This window comes from Anopheles coustani (genome assembly GCF_943734705.1).
Source record: "Anopheles coustani chromosome X unlocalized genomic scaffold, idAnoCousDA_361_x.2 X_unloc_16, whole genome shotgun sequence".
In the NCBI taxonomy this organism is placed as follows: Eukaryota; Metazoa; Arthropoda; class Insecta; order Diptera; family Culicidae; genus Anopheles; species Anopheles coustani.
In genome coordinates, this window is record NW_026525115.1 from 62,501 (window position 1) to 70,454 (window position 7,954).

Here is a 7,954-nt window from a genome sequence, read left to right on the forward strand (position 1 = left end):
CCTCGTACTTCCGCCTCACGCGGGAACACGGACGCTCTAAATACTTCGAATTCCAATGCCAGTATATTGTAAACCACGGGTTCTTTAATGCTAGCGGGTCGTCGCGACCCTAGTTAACATCATGGTGCACGTCTCGTGACGGGTGTCACGGCGTAGTTAAATGTATGCGATACATTTCTCAAATATAAGCGCTCAGTCATCTGTACATCATGGTAGGTTCCCACGACGTGCAATATGCGTTCAACTTATCAATGTTCATGTGTCCTGCAGTTCACATTATGACGCGCAGTTAGCTGCGGTCTTCATCGATCCATGAGCCGAGTGATCCACTGCCGAGGGTGACTAACTTGCGTAAGCCGCCGCTGTGCGCGTATACCCGTTCCCCGTAGGGAGGAGCAAGCCGCCGCTTAGAGACGAAGCATAAGGTGTCCTCATTCCACATAGGGCAAGCTGGATTAATCCATTTTACCCAGGACGGCCGAAGCGGCGTGGACCAGGGGAGAACTGAACCTTATACTTCACACCACAGTAAGTCTACGTGTCCTCTTCCACATAGGGCAAGCTAGAACTAACTATCTTACCCAGGACTGCCGAAGCAGCGTGGACCAGGGGAGGAACACACTTTTCATGGAAACGTAAGGCATCCATGACTGCCATAACGTAAGCCGCCGCTGTGCGCGTATACCCGTTCCCCGTAGGGAGGAGCAAGCCGCCGCTTAGAGACGAAGCATAAGGTGTCCTCATTCCACATAGGGCAAGCTGGATTAATCCATTTTACCCAGGACGGCCGAAGCGGCGTGGACCAGGGGAGAACTAAACCTTATACTTCACACCACAGTAAGTCTACGTGTCCTCTTCCACATAGGGCAAGCTAGAACTAACTATCTTACCCAGGACTGCCGAAGCAGCGTGGACCAGGGGAGGAACACACTTTTCATGGAAACGTAAGGCATCCATGACTGCCATAACGTAAGCCGCCGCTGTGCGCGTATACCCGTTCCCCGTAGGGAGGAGCAAGCCGCCGCTTAGAGACGAAGCATAAAGTGTCCTCATTCCACATAGGGCAAGCTGGATGAATCCATTTTACCCAGGACGGCCGAAGCGGCGTGGACCAGGGGAGAACTGAACTTTATACTTCACACCACAGTAAGTCTACGTGTCCTCTTCCACATAGGGCAAGCTAGAACTAACTATCTTACCCAGGACTGCCGAAGCAGCGTGGACCAGGGGAGGAACACACTTTTCATAGAAACGTAAGGCATCCATGACTGCCATAGTGCGTAAGCCGCCGCTGTGCGCGTAAACCCGTTCCCCGTAGGGAGGAGTCAAGCCGCCGCTTAGAGACGAAGTATGAAGTGTCCTCTTCCACATAGGGCAAGCTAGAATGAACTATCTTACCCAGGACCGCCGAAGCAGCGTGGACCAGGGGAGAACTGAACTTTATACTTCACACCACAGTATTGAGTAATGTGCCCTCTTCCACATAGGGCAAGCTGGAATGTTCCATTTTACCCAGGACGGCCGAAGCGGCGTGGACCAGTGGAGGACTACACAATCATGAGGTTTGATATCGACTTGTGTGTTTCAATAGGGTACCGATGGTATGTTTTGAACCGATTTGATTTAGCCATTCTGAAGTCATCACTTGGTTGAAGCGCTGAACTAGGGAGGGGCATCGTTTACATATATATTGGTTTTCGCATGCTCTACTAGGTTAATGTCATAGGGTTGGCTATCGAGCATGCCCAAGTGATGACTTGATTGTGTGCTTGCTTGAATTCTTCACATTTCATACCATCGGTTAGTTGTCGAATCATTCCTCGATCATAACCTTCGTTCTTGGTTCATGTATGCTCTCTTCCACATAGGGCAAGCCAGAATTAACTATCTTACCCAGGACCGCCGAAGCAGCGTGGACCAGGGGAGAACTATACTTTGTCTTGTATGCCCTCTTCCACATAGGGCAAGCTAGAATGAACTATCTTACCCAGGACCGCCGGAGCAGCGTGGACCAGTGGAGGACTATACTTTGTTCATTACACCACAGTATTAAGTATGGTGTCCTCTTCCACATAGGGCAAGCTAGAATTAACTATCTTACCCAGGACCGCCGAAGCAGTGTGGACCAGGGGAGGACTATACTTTATACTTCACACACTAGCCATATTGAAGTCATCACTTGGTTGAAGCACTGAACTAGGGCGAGTCTATCGTTTACTTTGCATTGGGATAATACGCTGCATGCTCTCTTAGGTTAATGTCATGTGGTTGGCTATAGAGCATGCCCAAGTGATGACTTTGTTTAAAGCTCAACAGGTAGAGTATTATGTCCTCTTCCACATAGGGCAAGCTAGAATTAACTATCTTACCCAGGACCGCCGGAGCAGCGTGGACCAGGGGAGAACTATACTTTGTCTTGTATGCCCTCTTCCACATAGGGCAAGCTAGAATGAACTATCTTACCCAGGACCGCCGGAGCAGCGTGGACCAGTGGAGGACTATACTTTGTTCATTACACCACAGTATTAAGTATGGTGTCCTCTTCCACATAGGGCAAGCTAGAATTAACTATCTTACCCAGGACCGCCGAAGCAGTGTGGACCAGGGGAGGACTATACTTTATACTTCACACACTAGCCATATTGAAGTCATCACTTGGTTGAAGCACTGAACTAGGGCGAGTCTATCGTTTACTTTGCATTGGGATAATACGCTGCATGCTCTCTTAGGTTAATGTCATGTGGTTGGCTATAGAGCATGCCCAAGTGATGACTTTGTTTAAAGCTCAACAGGTAGAGTATTATGTCCTCTTCCACATAGGGCAAGCTAGAATTAACTATCTTACCCAGGACCGCCGGAGCAGCGTGGACCAGGGGAGAACTATACTTTGTCTTGTATGCCCTCTTCCACATAGGGCAAGCTAGAATTAACTATCTTACCCAGGACTGCAAAGCAGCGTGGACCAGTGGAGGACTATACTTTGTTCATTACACCACAGTATTAAGTATGGTGTCCTCTTCCACATAGGGCAAGCTAGAACTAACTATCTTACCCAGGACCGCCGAAGCAGTGTGGACCAGGGGAGGACTATACTTTATACTTCACACACTAGCCATACTGAAGTCATCACTTGGTTGAAGCGCTGAACTACGGCGGGGTAATCGTTTACAGGTTATAATCATATAGCTGCATGCTCATTAGTAGATAATGGAATATTGTATGGCAATATGAGCATGCCCAAGTGATGACTTTGTTTCAAGCTCAACAGGTAGGGTATTGAGTCCTCTTCCACATAGGGCAAGCTAGAATGAACTATCTTACCCAGGACCGCCGGAGCAGCGTGGACCAGTGGAGGACTCTATACTTTATACTTCACACCACAGTATTGAGTACGACTTGCATAAAGCCCCTAATGAGAACCACGAGGGCTCTCTCAATGTAGAACCACGAGGGCTCTAGTACCGATTCTCTCGGTACGGCTTGGTCCGTGTTCCTTTATGCTTGTACTCTTAGAAAGTCTCAACCCGGAGGTCTTGACTTTGATTGTCATAGTTGGACTACGACGGGGCATCCGACCATTGCTGATCGAACACCCCTGATTCACCATCTTTCGGGTAGGCGGTACGCGTACCTCCGGACGCGGAAGTCTCAACCCGGAGGTCTTGACTTTGATTGTCATAGTTGGACTACGACGGGGCATCCGACCATTGCTGATCGAACACCCCTGATTCATCATCTTTCGGGTAGGCGGTGCGCGCACCTCCGACGCGGAAGTCTCAACCCGGAGGTCTTGACTTTGTATTGTCATAGTTGGACTACGACGGGGTATCCGACTCATCGAATACCCCAGAAGCACACCATCTTTCGGGTAGGCGGTACGCGTACCTCCGGACGCGGAAAGTCTCAACCCGGAGGTCTTGACTTTGGTTGTCATAGTTGGACTATGACGGGGCATCCGACCATTGCTGATCGAACACCCCTGTTACACCATCTTTCGGATAGGCGGTGCGCGACACCACCGACGCGGAAAGTCTCAACCCGGAGGTCTTGACTTTGTATTGTTGGATAGTCCTCTTCCACTATAGGGCAAGCTGGAAATATTCCATTTTACCCAGGACTGCCGAGGCAGCGTGGACCAGGGGAGAACTTCACGGAATCTTCAGGCATCCATGATTGCCATAGTGCGTAAGCCGCCGCTGTGTGCGTCAACTCGTTCCCCGTGAGGAGGAGTCTAGCCGCCGCTAAAAGACGAAGCATTAAGTGTCCTCATTCCACTATAGGGCAAGCTAGAATGAACTATCTTACCCAGGACCGCCGAAGCAGCGTGGACCAGGCGAGGACTACTTTATACTTCACACCACAGTATTGAGTACGACTTGCATAAAGCCCCTAATGAGAACCACGAGGGCTCTCTCAATGTAGAACCACAAGGGCTCTAGTACCGATTCTCTCGGTACGGCTTGGTCCGTGTTCCTTTATGCTTGTACTCGCGGAAAGTCTCAACCCGGAGGTCTTGACTTTGATTGTCATAGTTGGACTACGACGGGGCATCCGACCATTGCTGATCGAACACAACTGATTCATCATCTTTCGGGTAGGCGGTGCGCGCACCTCCGACGCGGAAGTCTCAACCCGGAGGTTCGGACTTAGAGTTTTTCCCATTTAAAAGTTTTTCTCTTAGCCATACTGAAGTCATCACTTGGTGAACGATTGAACTAGGGCGGGTTAATCGTTTATAGGTATCATGTGGTTTGCATGCTCTCTTAGGTTAAGGTCATGTGGTTGGCTATCGAGCATGCCCAAGTGATGACTTTGTTTCACGCTTGCTTGATTTCTTCATGATTCCCTGTTATATAGTGTAATCATTCGAGAACAGGGAATCTTTGGTTTTGCTCAACAGGTATTGGATGTCAACTTGGTATCTAGATCGCATTAAGTCTCAACCCTTAGGTTCGGACTTGTATAGTGACATCTTGTTACGGTCTTGAGTCTCAACCCGCAGGTTCGGACTACTTAGTGTTTGATCGAATATAATATGGCAACTTGTGCCTAAGTCTCAACCCGCAGGTTCGGACTTCTGTTTATTTGGCCAATGTATGTATAAGGCAACTTGTGCCTAAGTCTCAACCCGCAGGTTCGGACTTGTGTATTTGTTCGAAGTCATGTATAAGGCAACGTGTGCCTAAGTCTCAACCCGCAGGTTCGGACTTGTTAGTGTTTCGTCAACTTTCATATGGCAACTTGTGCCTAAGTCTCAACCCGCAGGTTCGGACTTGTGTATTTGTTCGAAGTCATGTATAAGGCAACTTGTGCCTAAGTCTCAACCCGCAGGTTCGGACTTGTGTATTTGTTCGAAGTCATGTATAAGGCAACGTGTGCCTAAGTCTCAACCCGCAGGTTCGGACTTGTTAGTGTTTCGTCAACTTTCATATGGCAACTTGTGCCTGAGTCTCAACCCGCAGGTTCGGACTTCTATAGTGTTTCGTCAATTATCATATGGCAACTTGTGCCGAAGTCTCAACCCGCAGGTTCGGACTTCTGGAAGGATCACTTGGCCACTAATGATCCTTCCGCAGGTTCACCTACGGAAACCTTGTTACGACTTTTACTTCCTCTAAATCATCAAGTTCGGTCAACTTCGATAAAGCAGACGCGGTTCACGAGGATCCAGCGAACGATCATCTCCAAAGACCTCACTAAATAATCCATCGGTAGTAGCGACGGGCGGTGTGTACAAAGGGCAGGGACGTATTCAACGCTGGCTGATGACCAGCACTTACTAGAAGTTCCGAGTTCATATGGACCATTGCAATCCATAATCCCTACTAAGTGAGTATTTGAGTGATTTCCCGTTCCTCTCGGAATAGGAGACACGCTGCTACCCACATTGTAGCACGCGTGTAGCCCAGAACATCTAAGGGCATCACGGACCTGTTATCGCTCGATCTCATTTTGCTAAACACAAATTGTCCTGCTAAGCAGCGTACCGTAAGTGCACTTGCGCACACGAACAGCGAAGGTGTCAGGTCATACTCCACCGAAAGGTCCTAACCCGTTCCAATCGGCATCGACGCATTAACGCTGACTGCGTTCTAGTTAGCATATGTGAGTCACGTTCGTTATCGGAATTAACCAGACAAATCAATCCACGAACTAAGAACGGCCATGCACCACTACCCTTAAATTTGAGAAAGAGCTATTAATCTGTCTCACCTCCATAAGTTCGGACCTGGTAAGTTTTCCCGTGTTGAGTCAAATTGAACCGCAAGCTCCATTTCATTGTGGTGCCCTTCCGTCAATTCCTTTAAGTTTCAACTTTGCAACCATACTTCCCCCGGAACCTGACTTTGGTTTCCCGGAAGCTACTGAGAGCACCTGGTTGTAGCGTCTCCCAATTGCTAGTTGGCATCGTTTACGGTTAGAACTAGGGCGGTATCTAATCGCCTTCGATCCTCTAACTTTCGTTCTTGATTAAAGAAAGCATCCTTGACAAATGCCTTCGCTTTAGTTAGTCTTACGACGGTCTACGAATTTCACCTCTCGCGCCGTAATACTAGTGTCCCCAACTACTTCTGTTAATCATTACCTCCGGTCTGAGTACAAACCAATGAAAGATTAGACCAAGGTCGTATTCCATTATTCCATGCAAGATTATTCTAGGGCGTTTGGGCACCCTGCTTTAAGCACTCTAATTTGTTCAAGGTAAACGTGAGCGGTCGAGCTCTATGTTACACTTGCACCCGTTGAAGGGCACACCATGACACAGACTTGGTGCCCTACCACACCATTGAGTCGCAACCAGATTCCGACTTGGCCCACCGACCACGGGTTGACCGGGTCGGCGGAGCCGGACTGTGTTGGACAAGTATCAACTTCGAACGTTTTAACCGCAACAATTTTAATATACGCTAGTGGAGCTGGAATTACCGCGGCTGCTGGCACCAGACTTGCCCTCCACTTGATCCTCGTAGAAGGATTTATGCTCTACTCATTCCAATTATGAAACATCATTAAAGAGTTTCATATTGTTATTTCTCGTCACTACCTCCCCGTCCCGGGATTGGGTAATTTACGCGCCTGCTGCCTTCCTTGGATGTGGTAGCCATTTCTCAGGCTCCCTCTCCGGAATCGAACCCTGATTCCCCGTTACCCGTTGCAACCATGGTAGTCCTCTATACTACCATCCATAGTTGATAGGGCAGATATTTGCGAGATCTGTCGTCGGTGCGAGACCATACGATCAGCATCATTATCCAGACTTCAACTCAATGACACGGAGAACCCGCGATTGGTTTGACTAATAAGTGCACCAGTTCCCGCGAGGGTCCTGGCATGTTGCATGTATTAGCTCTAGATTTTCCACAGTTATCCAAGTAACTAGGTTGATGATCTCGTAAATTATAGCTGTTATACTGAGCCTTATGCGGTTTCACATTAAATCTGTTTGTACTTAGACATGCATGGCTTAACCTTTGAGACGAGCGTATATTACTGGTAGGATCAACCAGAATTCCGACTTTGCGTTCGAATGTTCATTGTCCCATTGCACCCGGAGGAGCAAACACCACGTTCTATATGTTGTCAAGTCCGGTAGCACACGGGAGGCGAGCCCCCGTGCGAACCTCATTGCCCTCGTATCACACACACACCCGATGCACCGGACAGGCACTTGAGCGGCATTCGACTCCGCTAAGCGCTCGTGCGCCCGATTGTGCATGCGCTGACGGGGCCTTCATACCCCTACCACAGCGACCTTATGCCAAACTTCCATGAATACTTAGGTGAGCTGACAAGGGCCTTCATTTCCCTACCATCAACTAAAGGACACGCTAGGCGCGTCCGATCATTGCAACTGCGGGGCTTTCATACCCCAATCACCACAGTACGCAATTCACCAGAGTTTAATCACAACCCCCCCGGACATGGCACACTATTAACTTGCAACAAAACTTAG

The 7,954-nt window shown here is 48.8% G+C and overlaps 1 non-coding gene across 1 annotated transcript; it reads right to left on the reverse strand.

The window, feature by feature from the left end:
- Positions 1-186: 186 nt before the first annotated feature.
- Positions 187-341, reverse strand: LOC131270178 (5.8S ribosomal RNA). Its single transcript, XR_009179302.1, has one exon. It is a non-coding gene; the product is annotated as a 5.8S ribosomal RNA (ribosomal RNA).
- Between the last annotated feature and the right edge of the window lie 7,613 nt (positions 342-7,954).